Below are 17,451 nucleotides of genomic sequence, written 5' to 3'. Positions count from 1 at the left end.
CTTCCAGCCCACAGTCCATCCACAACAGGCAGAGGTCAGGGCTGGAACCTGGAGGCAGGCACTGGAGCAGAGGCCAAGAATGAATGAAGCTGTTTGCTGGCTTGCTCATCTTCTTCCTATACCCAAACTGGCTCTACCTGCACAGATGTGGCACCACCCACGGTGGACAGGGCCATCCCACAACAGTCACTAGTTAAAATTAAACAAATGAAGAACAAACACAAAACACAGCCCCACAGGCATGCCTACAGGTCATTCCCATGCAGGCATTTCCTCAATTTAGGTTCCTTCATCCAAGACATCCTAGCTTAAGTCAAGTTGAAAAAACAAAAAGCTAACCAGCCCAAAGTTAAAATCAGGACATTCCTCTAGATGTGAAAATAACACTATCCACAGCAATTTATATATTGGATTCTCGTTAAAAATCAGTAACAAGGCCAATTTCATGTTTTGACATGTGCCTAACATGTGAATGTTCCCAATTAATGCCTGTTGCTGAAAAGCAAATCTTTTTGCTTATTCGTGTGTGTGTGTGTGTATGTTTGTGTGTATATGCATGCATGTGTACATGTCTGTTTGTGCACATGTTTATATGTCTGTGTTTGGGTATTTGTATTCATCTGTGTGTGTGCATGTCCATATGTGTGTGTGTGTTTGTGTGTGTGCATATATGTGTATATGTCTGTTTGTGTGCATGTTTATATATCTGTGTGTGTGCATGTACATATATGTGTGTGTGTTTAGGTATTATGTATGTGTGTGTAGGTATCGTGTGTGTCAGTAAGTAGTGTGTGTATAAATGCAATATGAAGACACATTTATGTACCAGGGAGTCTTTTTGTAGATGAGATAACAATTCCTGAAGGTCAGTTCCCTCCTTCCCCCAGGCTCATTGTTGTATTGTAGATATTCCATTAGGGTTTTTGTTGTTCTACTTTATCCCAAAACATTGTATAAAATTAGCATGTTGATAGCTTCAAGAAAGTCACTGCTTGTTTCTATATTCCCTGCATATTCATCTAAAGATGTTGGTTTTTTCCTTTCTTTCCATTATCGATTTTAGGGGAATACCATTTTTAAGTATTCTGATATAGAGTGAAGATAAACTGCTTAAATTAATAGACGTGGAAATTCTACACCTAGTATCAAACGCTTAAAGCAAGAAAATATTTCTTTGTTGTGAGGTTATGTAGACTTGATCTTAATGCAATAACTCTGGGTTCCCATTAAAAATACACACTTGTTTACATGCAGAGAACCTCATTTGAGCTTTAGCACCTGCAGACTGCTCTGTTCCTCCAGTTCTATGGAATCAGATGCCTTCTTCTGGCCTTCCAGACATCAGGCACATATTTGAGACACATATGTAGAAGTAGGCAAAATATATAAATATAAAATGAAATCAATATTTTAAACTGACCTTTTGAACTGTAGCTTTGCACTAAACAAATAAATAACAAATTAACGCAGAGACTCATTTCAAGTAAGTGCATGCCTCTTTAGGTTGTACACATTTCTTTCTTTATTTATTTATTTATTAAAGATTTCTGTCTCTTCCCTGCCACCGCCTCCCATTTCCTTCCCCCTCCCCCAATCGAGTCCCCCTCCCTCATCAGCCCAAAGAGCAATCAGGGTTCCCTGCCCTGTGGAAAATCCAAGGACCACCCACCTCCACCCAGGTCTAGTAAGGTGAGCATCCAAACTGCCTAGGCTCCCACAAAGCCAGTACGTGCAGAAAACAGGAGCAGAAGGAGAGAGAGCACGAGCAAGGAACTTAGGACCGCGAGGGGTGCACCCACACACTGAGACAATGGGGATGTCATATTGGGAACTCACCAAGGCCAGCTGGCCTGGGTCTGAAAAAGCCTGGGATAAAACAGGACTCGCTGAACATAGCAGACAATGAGGACTACTGAGAACTCAAGAACAATGGCAATGGGTTTTTGATCCTACTGCACGTTCACATTTCTGTCATAGACTATTTCCCATATTTGTATCTCGGACTGAATGCTCTGTCTCTGCTATTGTTTGTTTGTTTTCTATTTGGAAGTAGGAGGGATAGAATCCATTTCTTATTCCAGTTCAGCAAATGTCTTAAACTAAACTGTACTCATTGTAATGATCTCTTCTGTCTCTTTAAGAGACAAGCCACAGCCACTCCCTCTCCCCCCTCCCCCACTGAAGCAGGCAGATTTTCTTCCTGCTTATAGCCTGAGTCTCTTTTTTCTGACTTCCTCTTGAAAAGGCAGCTTCTGTCTCTCCCTTCTCTCTCTCTGTCTCCCTCTCTCTATTTCTCCCCCCCTCTCTCTTTCTCTCTCTCTCTCTCTCTCTCTCTCTCTCTCTCTCCTCTGCTCTTCTCTTTCTCCCCCTTCCATACTTTCATAATCCACTAAATAAATATCCAGCCTCACTCTGTATGGTGTGTCTATCCATGTCTCTGTCTCTAGTCTGCTGCCACGTGTCTCCCTGCCTGGGACCAGCAGCCTCCTGAGACCTGCAGTGTGGTCTTCTGGTATGCCCATCTATATTTCTCTCCTTGTGGGACCCTTCTTGGCCCGCTGCAGCCACTTGTGGAACTGCACTATCCCTGGCTGAACTGGCTACTCTCGGGACCTGCTGTTTGCTGCCCGGTGCTACATGGCCTATTGCCTGCCACCACTTCAGGACCTGCAGTATTTCTGCTACTGCCACCACCAGGGATCCATAACATTTTTATTTAATCCATTTCATTGGTGCTGTGACTCAGACGGCTCTCCCATCTCAAGCCCGTATTCTGGGGTTGGTATCCAGAACCAGGTATTTTTTTTCCACAACAACCACATGATCCATAAGCCTGAGCATGATTTCTACAGAATGATTTCTACACACACCACTGGCTTCAGTTGGTGAGTTCCCCCCTTCTGGTGAGCTTAACCATTTCTCCTAACCTAGGGAATTGACTGGTGAGCTCCTGGCGATCTTCTGGTGGTCCTAGATACAGGGGACAGCCCCCAACCACACTCTTTAAGGCCATGGTTGAGCCCTTCACTGGCATTTATCTCTGGATTGCTTCCCTTAGCTAAAATCATGACCAGACTGACCCCGGGTCAATCTACCTCCACTAGCAATGCATTCAACTGGGGGCCCAGGATACCTCAGCTTTTCTCCTTTTTCCTTTTTCTTTTTTTTCTCCTTGCCATAAAAGGCCACTCGGAGCACCCTCTGTGCTCTCTGGCTTCTGAGTCACCCCAACCAAATCCAGTCAGGCTGTAGCATCCCACCCATGGGCAGAGGATGGTCTCCCATGGGTCCTGCAGTCTTTGCGCCAATTTACACCCGACCTATAGGGGGAGAAGTCCCATTATCGGCCTTGTGGTATCGCCGTTTTCATTAATTTTCATGATTTCAGCTATGGGTAGCAAGCCATCCTTGTCCGTTCCCCCCCAGGATTGATACCTTTTAGAGGCCCTAAAACCCCAGGCCTTAATGCCCTACTTCTTCAGCTCGTACCATTACTCTTCTGGTGTCCCGCCAGTTCCACTTTTATTGGAGCTTTCTGACTACTGTCAGTGCACAGGCAAATGAAAAGAGTTTCTTCAAACTATCTTTGCCACCACTACTGCTGCCAATAAGATTGGTCAGATCCATGAGGCAGCTTTTTTAATTTCAGCTTTTTGCTCCCCACTGTGACTTGTGGCATGGTGGCTCAGCGGCAGGGCAGAACATGACTGTAGTTCTCTCTTATTATTAAACTTAAAATCCCTGCAACTTAAAAAATGTGGCTTTTCCATACAGCATGTGACCACTGCCATGTTGGCTGAGGTCAGGTGACCTTGGTGAGTTCACTGCCATCTTAACTAAGAGCCAGGTCAGGTAACCAAGTTCCGCCATCTTTACTGAAGTATACCCTGCCTGATACCCTGGTTTACTTATGTTTTGTCTCTAAATTCCTCTTGCTGACTCTGTTGCATGTGTGTTTTGTGCAGTGGCAAGCCTTTGCTAGGGCCCACCAAGAGCCAATTCCTGTTCCCTCCGTTTGTGTGTGTTCATACATGTAACTTAAATGCACCTATGTCCACTGTTAGATGTTATAATTGTCTGTTCATTGCATTACATTTCAGACTACAGAAACAAGTCTCATAATTTAAACTGGTATGTACTTTTAAGTCTCTTACAAAAATACTTAATATTTAATCCAACCCTCATTTATAATGTCTTAAGCTGTTCACTACTATTATCAGTTCTGCCATTAACCTTCTATTGCAAGCAGTTTTTTTTCTTCTTTCTGTCTTTTTACGACTGTAAATCTTTCCAGTTAAGAGCCAGTACGGTCAAGCTCAGACCCAGCTCTCCAGGCAGACTTTATAATGTAGCTGTACCTGATAAACACCCCTCAACTGTTCAGAGATCTGGGAAATATGGCATTTAAATATTTAATTATAAAAACTTTTCAAACAAAAAGAGACAGTTTGGCTCCTAGCTGTACTCTACTTCCTCCAAAGACAGAAGACAGAAGACAAATGGGCACAGAACAATGTCCAACCACAATTCACTTCAACTGCCAAGCACTGACCACTGAGCAAAACTGCTTTTATCTAAACTGAAGCTCTTCAAACATGTACATAATCATTGGAAATGACAGCCTAGCTCCTCAGGTCAAGGTAGGCTTGTCTTCCTACAGATTTCTTAGCCCACATGATCTTCTGGAGCCTGGCAGGCACTGCACTAAACAGCAAAAGACAAATACAACCCTCAGCAACCATGGAGGACCCTGAGGAGTAAGTGGCTCTAGGTGCCAACCTAAACAAGTTCTCTGTTGTTTTTTAATCAATAACTCAAGTAAAATTTCATCCTTCTCAAAGATCTCTGATGAAGTTTGGCAGCTGAGAAATTTTGTCAGTTTAAAAGGACAACCTCACCAAACAAATTTTAGTAAAATACAAATTCAAGACCTGCAAGTTATAAAGGTATGAGGACAAATACAAGTTATCAAATTTCTCTCTCATGCTGCCTTCCATGGTCTTAAAAATACTTTTCATTGTGAAAAAATATCTGTCACAGTCGTTCTGACATAAATATGCTTTTGTTTATACAATGTATATGTCTAAAACTTCATAAACCACAAGAATTCTTGTGAGTTCCAGGGAGCCGAATTGAAGAATCCACCTTAAACAGGTCAGATACACCCGTTTGCTGCCTGCTGCCACATGGGCTGCTGGCTGACACTGCTCAGGGATCTGCAGTGTTTTCTACTGCTGCCGCTGCCAGGGATCCATAGCATTTTTATTTAATCCATTTCACTTATTCTTCTGACTTAGAACAACTTTGATCATTAGACACCACAGAACCATTACTTGGATCATACAATTGTCACATGGTATAAACACCAGATCCAATCCATGTTGGGGATCACTACACTTCAGCAGCAGTAATATCTCTACATAGTTAAATAATGATCACAGGTAAATAATGATCAGGTGTATATAATAACCACAGATATATTATAATGATCACAGATATTAAAAAATAAACAGCTATATAATGACTATAGGTATAAAATGACCAGAGGAATAGAATGGCCACAAGAATAGAATGACCACAGGTGTAGAATGACCAGCGGTATAGAATGGCCACAGGAATAGTTTGACCACAGGCATGGAATAACCACAGGTATAGAATGGTTATAGGTGTAGAATAACCAGAGTATAGAATGGCCACAGTTATAGAATGACCACAGGTATAGGATGATTATGGGTATACAATGACCACAGGTATATATTGACCATAGGTATAGAATGACCACAGGTATACAATGACCACAGGTATAGATTGGCTACAGGTATAGAATGACCACAGGTATACAATGACCACAGGTATAGAATGGTCACAGATATAGAATGACCATGGGTATACAATGAGCACAGGTATAGATTGGATACAGGTATAGAATGACCACAGATATAGAATGACCACAGGTATAGATTGGCTACATGTATAGAATGACCACGGGTATAGAATGGTCACAGATATAGAATGACCACAGGTATACAATGACCACAGGTATAGATGGACTACAGGTATAGAATGACCACAGTTATAGAATGACCACAGGTATACAATGACCACAGGTCTACAATGGCCACAGTTACAGAATGACCACAGGTTATAATGACAACAAACAAGATCTGAACCAAAAGTTAACATATGTAAAACTTTATTTATCACTTCAGTTTTAGTTAATATTAGCCTACATTTTTCAATTATCATTTAGAAAGCTAATTTAACTCATGGTTTAACTGCAATTAGCATTTGTTGCATTAAACCTGCCTGAGACTAATGACAAACTGGAGCTTACATAGTTCTCAGGGCATGAGTCTTAAAGAAGACAACACTGAAGATACTTTTTGATTCCATGTGGCTTTCAATTGCATCACTCAACTACGTGCTGTGCTTCCTTCTTAGGAGAGAGGGGCTCTCAGTATGAGTTTTGGTGTTAACAGTTTCTGTAGATACAATGAAAACAGGAATTTGGGGAAAATATCTGTGCAAATTAAGAAATACAGAAGAACGAGTAATAGGTTGTGGAGGCCCAAAAGTGTGAGTCTATATCCACCTTGACCAGAAGTCAGAGAGTTTGGAACTTTCTCCTATTCCTTCAAGGTTATTGTCTGTTTCTATCTCAAAGACCCCACCTAGATTTAGGTCAGAGAGTTCTGCTTGCTCAAGGTTATTGTCAAGAGGTGTGGCGAATATCCAGACCTTGCATTTCAGGAATAGAGAAGTAGATGTGTCTCTAACCCAAACAAGAGTCTAAGGCTCCAACTAAGTTCCAACCCCCTTAAAAAGATAACAATTAATGCAGTCAGGGAGTAGTTTGCCTACAGAATGTTTTGGGCTAGAATGTGAGCCTGGTTTGTCTTATTCTAGCAACAGAATGTTTAACTAAGAATGTAACTCACAACATTCAACTGCTCTATTCACTTCTTAATCATGTTAATGCAATTTTTTTTTAAAAATCTTACTCCTACCTTTTGGGGTCAGGAGTATTTTAAGCAATTGGAAATTAAACGTGGCGATTTCAGTATTCATTGGAACTCTCTCCGGGTACTATCCTATCTTTTCTGTTTTATTATTTTTACTTGTATCTTTGTGCCCTAACCTAACTCTTCTTATCCCCATGATCCTACCCTGGTAAGTGATATTTTCGTCGCAGCTGGTCCCCAACAGTAAGTATCAGAGGAGTCGAAAAGCAGAAATATAACACTTGCCTTTACTGACGGGGGCAGACTACCTCTCAGTATTGAGCACATTGGAAAGATAATGTGTGAAGAGACATTCTCAGAACAGACTTTGAGCATTGACGCTTTTAACAAGTTCTTTATTGTTTTGGCAATGTGAGCATCTATACAGGAAAAGTTAATGACAGTGAAATTTATATTACAGTTAATTCACATCAGAGTGTTACCTACCAGCTGCTTTCATTTCATTTTTATGCGATTATGATCAATTTGGGTGTACCTTTCTTTATTCCTGCTTTTATATACGGCATTATTCATGTATACTTACAAATTTTATGTTATTTTTAATTTTAAACTTAATTTTTCTTGTTTAACTCGGTTTCACAGAATGTTATGTGGTGGACGTGAACTGCAGAATGGTTCCTCTAAAATGAAATAGATTTATACAAATATATTAAATGATTGCAATGTTTTCAACAAATGAGCTCCTGGAATTCTTCAGCAATTGAAGTCACCGAATCACTAAGTCAGTGTATGCAATCATGAATCTCCACCTGCTTTACTGTAGTACAGCTTTGCATACTTCTCTTTAGGTCAAGTACATCACTTTTTAGACTTCAAAATCTTATTATCTATCCATATTGAAATGTCGCTTTTTCTGCTGTTTACTATTACCAAATTGGATATGCATATATAGATTTTTTTCACTCTCCTACATAAAACTGTAAGAAGAACAATCTACTGAAGGAATGATAGGTTAGAAAGGTATGTTCCCCCTGTTATGTGATAATATAAACTATAAATACTGGTAAATATTCAAACAGATGGAAAACACATTCAATAAAAATAAAATATTAAAATAAATGGAGAAAATAAATTATTCTGTCTGTTTTTTAAGTTGAAAGAACAACGCATAATACATTTGTATTAGTAGCTATATATATATATATATATATGCTATTTAATTTAGTCTTTGTCAAAGACAATATTCAAGAACAAATTGGAAGAATTTAAAACATGAACCCATACTGCTGCCTATTATAAAACTTTCTCTAAATATAGAAAAAATATCCATGAAAAATCTCTGAATATTTATATTCTGAGATAGAAAAAATTCTCCAGAGCATTGTGCAAAGGGGAGACCATGAATTTAAATAGTAGACGCATGGTATGATTTGGCTTGTTTTTCCCAGAATCAAGAGCAGAGGGAAAGATGTGAAGATATTCCAGTAACTGAAGGTAGCAGACAGAGGGCTAGTCTCTCTTACATATGAGTTCTTGCATATGAAATGTATTTACATATTTAAAAATAAATTTATGTATTTCAATTGACACAGAAGAACATAAATTTATATATAGCACACATGTGTACACATATACATGCATATTAAAGTGGTACCAACCATGTGTTATTTTGGTATATATCTCCTATGTTTAAATAGACTTATAATAACTATGTCTTCAAAAATTTGTAATTTGTTTAAAAGTGAAATATGTAAACTCATTTCACTCAGACTTATAAGAAAAACATCCTTTTTACTTGTCACTCTTATTTTTTTCTTGTTTAATTTTTTTAAAAAAGAAAATAGATTATTTTTTGTTATACGTACTAATCCATGTTTCCACTCCCTCCCCACCTCCCACTCACTCCACAGATCCTCCCACCATACCCCCATCCAATCCTCAGACAAAGTAAGACACATTGATTTGGGAAAGGTCCAAGGCCCTTTCTACTATATCTAGGCTGAGCAACGTATCCATCCAAAAAGAATAGGTTCCCACAAGTCAGTAAAAAGAAGTAGGGATAAATCCTGGTGGCCCCTCAGTCTGCCCCAGCCATGCAACTGTCAACCACATTCAGAGGGACTAGTTTGACCCTATGCTTGTTCCTTCCCAGTTGGAGTTAAGGAGCTCCCATCAGCTGTTTCAGTGGGTGAACCCATCCTGGTCTTCTTTGCTCATATTCTCATTCCTCTCACTCTTCAACTGGACTTGGAATCTCAGTCCAGTGCTCCGATGTGGGTCTCTGGCTCTGTTTCCATCAGTTGCTAAAGGAAGGTTCTATGGTGATATTTATGATATTCATCAATCTGACTATAGGGCAAGGTCAGTTCAGGCACACTCTCCTCTATTGCTTAGGGTCTTAGCTGGGGTCATCCTTGTGGATTCCTGGAAATTTCTCTAGAGCCAAGTTTCTTGCTAACCCCATAATGGCTCCCTCAATCAAGATATCTCTTTTCTCGCTGCCATCTCTGTTCGATATCCTTAGCCATCAGGGTAATGCAAATTAAAACAACTCTGAAAAACCATCTTAGTCAGAATGGCTAGGATAAAAAACACCAAATGATAGCTTATGCTGGAGAGGATGTGGAATAAGTGCAACACTCATCCGTTGCTGGTTGGAATGATAACTTGTACAACCACTTTGGAAATCAGTATGGCAGTTTCTCGGTGCAAGTGTCCCTTTCCATCCACCCAACTTTCCCAGCACTTGTTATATTTGGTTTTCTTAAAAGCCATTTTACCCTTGTTGTGGATCCTGATGATTAACTGTTGCTGACCATTTTTTCAGACCTCTTGACCTCTGACCTGCCTTCCATGGAGAAACACTTATTTAGGAGTATTTTTAATTTAAATACACCATCATTGCTACATTTATTTTCCTTTGTAACACATTTTCAGAAGATTTTGGATAAAACCATTATTTTGTTAACAGGTTGTCTCAGTTACTGTTCTATTGCTGGGAGGAAATACCATGACCAAGACAATTTATAGAAATTTAATTTGGGGCTTGCTTACATTTCAGAGGGTTAGTCCATTATCATAATAGTGGAGAATATGGTGATACACAGGCAGGTGTGGTGCTGAAGAAGTAGCTGAGATCTAAAGTTTGATCTGCAAGTTGCAAAAAAGAGAGAGTTCTGGTTTGCACGTTTAAAACCCTACCGTACATCACTAGTGATCTACCTCCCCCAACAAGGTCACACCTCCTAATTCCTGGGAAACAGACCACTGACTGGGCACCCAGCATTCACATAGATGAGCCTATGACAGTAGCTCTTATTCAAGCCACCACACAGGTCCAATTTTATTTTTAACGGTGGCATTCCTTTATATAAGGTTGCTTCTTGTTTCTATGGAGCTCTGGAATGTTAAAATCAAGAGTGAACAGTGGTGTGAGTGTCAGTATGTGTTTTATTTCATTGTTTCTGCTCTTAAATAATCATTTAAAGTGAAAATTTTAGTTTTTCTATTGTGAATACTTAAAACATTTGTTTATTCATTAATGAACAAGTAAGTTAATGTCCTAAACTTAAGTTAAAAGAAAAAGATATTGCTATGTTTCTAGGGTATTATTGTCTATAGCATAGGTTTCTACTTAAAAAAAAAAAATCCGTTAGTTTTCCAGAAAATGCCCAAGCACTACATTTAAATGTCGATTTATGTAGTACTGAGACTCATGAATTGCTATCTCTGCTCAAATGATCACATAGAATCATTACATGATCATTCATTATATGATCAAATAAACTATTTCCATTAAGATATTAATGTGTAATGTTATCAAGTTTTACCCATAATTGACTTGGATGGCAGAGTAAAGAGAGAAGAGTCCAGATCCCCACTCTGAGTGTCACAAGTAGACCTAACTTTGTTTCTTCTCACTGTTTCCTTCCTCCGGTCTCTTCCTCACCAGCATGTCAGGCCTTTGAATTACTATATGTGTGAGGGATATCGCAATAGGTAGGTACAGAAGAGCGTTCTAGAAGACTCTCTTAATAGGATGATTCCTGTGCCTTATCAATCGAGCTGCAGCTGACATTGATCTAGAAGCACAAGTCAGCAGCGAGAGTCAACAGATCAAGATCAAGTATCATTAGAGAGGCTAGAGAGAATCTTTACCTCCATGGGATACCCCAAAGTTAATGTCAAATTGCAGTGATTCCAAAGAATCTTGCTTCTTTTATTTCAATAGGGAAGTCATCTGCCAGTCATTTCTACACAGGCAGATGGACATCCTAGCTGCCAAACATACCTGTGACATATACAAGGAGAATGTAAGAGGTGAGGTGAGAAATCCTACATGCAATCTAACAAATGGGAAGGTAGAGAATATTCTTCATATATATAAATATATATCACACACACATATATATATACATTATACAAAATATACATCTTGACGTAATTGCTATAACTGGAGAAGTGATTTGATTTAAGCTATAGATTTTCTACCACATTAATTCAAGTATTATGTGCCCAATAGAAAGTTAATATCTATAATCATAACTTTCTCCTAGCTGTGACTAAGTATCTAGTAGAAGCAAGTTCAAGATTTAGCTCAAGATTTAGGGCACCTGGTCGACTATGTTGGGAGCATCATGGTAGTAGGCATGGTTTGGTCACTGATGGCAAGATCTTATAGCACAGCTTGCTCACATGGTGCTAACCTTAAAGGAGAAAAAAAGTGAATCAGAACATAAGAATATATTACCTCATGGCTCAATGCCTGTAACCCACTACCTCTACTGATGCCTCACCTCTTAAAGGGTCCACAGCCTCTGGAAGAAGAACAGTCAGTGGGAAGAAGAGAGGAAGGGTTCAAGCCTTTGGTGGACACTTAACCTCCAAACCATATCAAGGTTTATCTTTTGTTTTTTTTTATTTTAGTTTAGGTTTTTTTTTAAAAAAAAGAGATTGAAACTTCACTGAAGTACAAGCAAGCACATTAAATAATGCCATGAAAACTAAAAATTTATTTTTACATCTATGCCTCAATATGTAATATGTTTACTTCAGAACAAGTTAAACAGCAAGGTTTAGTGCAACAGAGTGGTTGTATATTGTGGAAGTGCCCTTGGATCTGTGTGATTAAAGTTAATAACCACCCCTCCTCAATTTTTATATAATGCAAATGGTAATTTTACTTGGAAAATAATAGGTGATAGGAAAACATAGGAAGAAATCATTTCCACCCCAGCAGCCTGCAGAGGAACCACACAGTTAAACTTCAGAGTGAGAAATCTAGGCTTGAAGAACTGACACTCAAAAGTGCAGTAATGGGATGTTTAAATTCGTTAGCCCTGTGCTGTTCCTCCATAGTCTTTATAAGCACTACATTATGTTCAACTTCTGTGAGTCTGTGTAAGACAGTGGCTTTCATAGGGACAGGTCATAAATACTGCCCCGCTGTTCTAAGCTTTCCTGAGGTTGAGGGTAATTGTGTGAAGCTTAAAAATATATTGGTAGCATAACCCCGTGCCCCTGTGAGTGCCACGTGAAGAGAAAGTCATGAGTATAGAAAGTTTCCATTTTATCTGAGGGTCATACAGGACAGAAAGGAACAACATTGAGCCCCTTGGCATGCGCGATGATCTAAAAACTATTTTCTGGAGCTCACGTTGACTACGGGGGAAGGAAGTTACACTTCTGCCTCTTTTGAAAAGCTGATTAGCACATGTGAAATTTTTTTCTCTTTTCATTTAGCCTGAGATACCTGGTAACTGAAAGGTGAGCTGTAAGTTAATGAAGTCGGCTCAGAGCCTCTTGAATTTCCCAAGTGTCTCAATCAAGCAGTCATTATTTTCAAATGGAAGCTAAATAGTGCTGGCATCTCAAGAAAAACTGCTGTGGTGGTGGAAAAAGAAGGAGAAATGGAAAGTACAGCTTTGTCCCCTCCTTCTGAGATGAGTATGTCAACTGGGGTCTGCAACTCTGGGGCCAGATCTCCCAGAGCTCAGCTGCGAACAGCAGACCATGCGTCTGCCCTTTTAGATTGTCAGTTATAATCTCAATAGTATTCAGATTTTGAATGATTAGCTTGTAATTTTAGCTAAGTTAGTACACCTAAATGTCCTACAAACACTCTCCTGTTCTATCAGAAGAAAATGGCCTCAGCTCAAAGAAGAGTTTAAACAGTGAAGTGTTTACTGAGGGCCTTCATTCCCACCCACTGAGCGTCCTGGTAAAGATCCAGTGTATGTGCTGGGCAGCTTTCCATCACATTCCTAGGGATCTACAGCAGGTTAGAGAGCCAACAAAAACGGAAAAAGAAGAATCAAACCAACATGATTCGGGGTCACCGAATAGCAAAGAAAAACATTCTGTAAGTTTCAAAACAGAATAAATCGAGAAAAGTTCTATGTGTAAAAGTGAATAACTATTTTCTCACCCCTCCCCCGTGTGTATATGTGTGCATGTATGTATATATGTATGGAGGTGCATACATGCACACACATTTCTACTGTTAACTTGTGTGAGCCTTCTCCTGCTGTGAGAAAATCCAAGAAAGCTAATTTTCCAGAGGGAACACTCGTGATTACAGCAGTGACTCCTCACACAGGATTTTCTCTCGAGAGGGAAGGCTACTCAGCAATCCCTGCATGGACTAATCCCCTTCTGGAAGGAAGGCAGGAGCATCAGCTGCTGTCCCACAAACACAAATAGTCATGAGTGAGACAGAGACTGAAACTCAGCAGAGGCAGCATCTTCAGAGAGTAATTGTTGGTGAACCCCCAAGCTTCTGGGTATTTGACACACCAGAACTCTGACTCTACTTTGCCAAAAAAAAAAAAAAAAAAAAAAAAAAAGTGATTTTCTTTAATTATTTGCAATTGGTAATATGCTTTTTAGTTTTTATTTTGTTTTCTTTATCTTTAGTTTTTCACACACTTTAATTAAAATCTAATTATGTCACTTTCCCCCTGCCTTTTCTTCACTCCACCCCCTCTTGTCACTTAATTCCAACTGCTTACATGTCCCCCTGCTTAAAGCAATAGTCTCTTCTTCCCCTAGCATTATTGTTATATACATACATACACATATATGTATATACATGCACTGCAATGCACATATACACACACACATGTACACACACACTTATATGTACATACACTGCACATACACGCATGCACACACACATATACATACACACACACACACACACACACACACACACACATCTCCTGCTGACTTTACTGGCCTACTTTTGCAAATATTAAGAAGGAGTCATATGCACTGTTTCGCCTTTTTCAAAATCCTCCAGAAAGGACAGTTTTGTAACAGTGTAACAGTAAATGTTCTGTCGGAGTTTAATAGATTTTTTTCCATGACTTTGATTTCCCTCGGTAAATAGTTCCTTGGCTGAATTAGGGACATTTCAATGAGATCTGATAAAAAGAAGATGTGTTGTGAAAGAAGGTGGCTTTCTGTAAACATGGTTCTTTAAAAGCAAGGAAATGGTGACTGCAGATGTAAACACATGTAATATTTCTCCCAAGTAAGAAATTACAATGCAATGCTTTTCTCAAAAGAGCAAAGACAAAGGCTAAGGCTGTAATAAAAATTAATGAATTGCCCAAATATTGGTCATGAAATAACTACATAAAATGTATATAGTACTGGAATGGCCTCTGTATTTCTAAGGGCTCTATATTGTAAACAATTAGTAAGGTAAGAAGGAGAAACCGAAACTTCATGGAATTTCCTTGAACCTATTGGGGACATTGTTAGAAAGGTTCATAGGCAAAATGTCTAGCTTCAAGCACAAATCTGTTCTAACAAGGATACTAAAGGGCATAGCAGAAAAATAAATGGCAGTCTAACAATGTGGTTTAGAAAGGTCTTTATAATTTATCTTCTCCCAGTTATAAGTAACAGCTTCTCTATCTGTTATTCTGAAATTCTATTTTGGGATAATGGTATAATCCATTAATCTTATCCATTTTTTGTATATGCATGCTGTTGTTGTTGTTGTTTTGAGACAGTCTCACTATGTAACCCTGAATGGACTAGAACTCAGCATATAGACCAGGCTGGCCCAGACTTGCAGTGGTCTCGTGGCCTCTGCTTCATTAGTACTGAATTATTTAGGTGTTTCTTGTACAGTTGTTTGTTTTATGTTCGTGGTAAGGTAGTGGTATACTCAGAATGAAGGTGGCAAAAAAGGTAATTAGCTGGAAAGCTTATCGAAGGGAATTCAAGGGCAGAGACTTGCTTGCTTCACCATCCTTACCATTTTATGTGTCTGATTCTGCTTTTAAAAATTATTTCCTTTATAAAAGGAGGTGCCTTGGTTGTATACTGCAAGACTGACTGACCCCCAAATAGAAACTGAGAACACCTTCTGGTATCTCAAATTCAGATGTCTACTAATTCAAAGAGATAGGATTAATTTCCCCAGGCCTTCTTTCACAACAATAGCTGGGAATATGGCTTTGGAAGGATAAAACATTTCTGATTGTCAACTTGTATTTGTGACCCTCACTCAAAATTCTTGTACTAGGGACTTAGGCATGCATACATCTGAATATTAAATTAAATAACATATGTAAACCACTTGAAGGGAATACAGGTGCTATTAAAATGAAGCCATAGGTTTGAAATCACCAAGATAAACATAGTGCTGTTTGTGGCATAAGGTAGTAAGAATTGATTGACGGCATGAGAGTTTGAAAATTTGAGGAATACACAGACTCAATGGCAACGTATTTTTATGCAGAGATTTACATATTGTTATCTGAATGTACTTCACTTTTCCTTAGTTCCCTGATATGTGTATCAAAGAAATTTCACTAAGGACAGTGCACCAGGTAAGGCAGCCTTCTATAGAAGCTATTTAAAAGCAAATTAAGTCATTATAGCTTAAATACTTTAAATGTACAGATACATACAAATATGACTAAGTTACGTGTGTATTGGTTTTATCTTGGGCTTAAACTGGTGAGAAAACAAATGACTATGTTTACGTGTATTTACTTACAGAGAAGGCTAAGAAGAGAGGGATGGTTCCTTCTAGACAGGCTGTGTCCTTCTCTACAGAGTCCAGGTTTTGCGGTGTCTAAGTGAGCTGTTTTTGAAGTGTCAGCTTGGTTGTCAGGTTCTGTATCATGTTTGTCTGGCCTGCTTTAACTAAGCCCTTTTCTTCATATAGCAAAAAATTACAAACATCCCCTAACTTCTTGTGCTAACACAACTTTCTCAAGTGGAAGAAGAAAACTTGAGCAGGGTGTTCTCTCCTTGCGTTGACTGATTTTGATACTTGGCATTTTTACTATATAATAAGTTATAATTATATGATGCCTCTATGATGAGAAATCTCTGCTACAGAAAATTAAGTCTAGGCATTAAGCCATTTTTATATAACAACATCCCATTCAAAGTTTAAATCAATTCTTTAAAATTGAAGCATCAAACCACAGAAGGTTAGAGTTTTGTACCTTGACATGAAGATCTGAAAAATAAACTGACATTTATTTTCACTTTCTTTTTGTTTAGATTTGTCTTCTTCCTTCCCGGAAGAGTCTGTCTCATTAATGCCACAATAGTCCTCTGTGAAAACTGGAAAATGACTTAAGTGAAAAGTCACATAGGAGAGATTCATTGTATTTTAAATTGATTTTAAAGAGAACCATTATCATTTGGGAAAATGCAGATTTTTGGTAGGTACCACTGTCTATTGTCAACATCTCTTCATCTCTATCAAGAGGATGGGATCTATCAGCCTCCTATGATGGTAAAGCAGCAATACTGCAACTTTTCTTAGGTTATCTTCCCATTTCCCAGACTCATTTGAAGTTGCATAGAGAACATGAGATTCCTTTTTGGAAAAAAAAATAGAAACATTAATAACATGTGCCATTTAGATTGAGGATATCAGAACACATGAGTCTCTGCAAGTCTGTCACTCCCATAATGATGACCTTGAATTCAAATATCCAGGTGGAACACTACAAAATTTAATATTATGACCTTGAAGGCATAGAGCAAAAGAGAAACTAATTTTACTACTATGAACTAATCACGATGGAGGAACATTTTATTTTGCTTCTACTATTTTGAGCTTTGGATTTTATTATCATGTATTCTAGATTACCCTTTAATGAAACACCCATTAAACATTTGTTCTTGAAAAAAGATAAAAGATAAACATTTTATATAACATTTCCTTCACTCCTCATTTTTCTATACTTTATAGAAAATATTGAAGATGAAAATGAGTTTTCTTGCTGTTATATTTATATATTCAATAAGTATTATACATTATGGAATAGTTCAAATTATTAAAAAAATTTCAGTGGTTAACAACCCCTAAATAGTCATAGAAGTCAGAAGTAGCCATATCTAATACATCTGCAAAACTATACTTTCAGTGAGTCTTATCCATAGTTTCATAACTCATCATTAACAACAATTAAATAGTGACTTATGCTCATTAAGCAAATATTATTTTAAT

This window comes from Microtus oregoni, unplaced genomic scaffold, assembly GCF_018167655.1.
Source record: "Microtus oregoni isolate MIOR12 unplaced genomic scaffold, Mior012 000001F_ref0000356, whole genome shotgun sequence".
NCBI lineage: Eukaryota > Metazoa > Chordata > Mammalia > Rodentia > Cricetidae > Microtus > Microtus oregoni.
Note: the sequence above shows the minus strand (reverse complement) of the source record.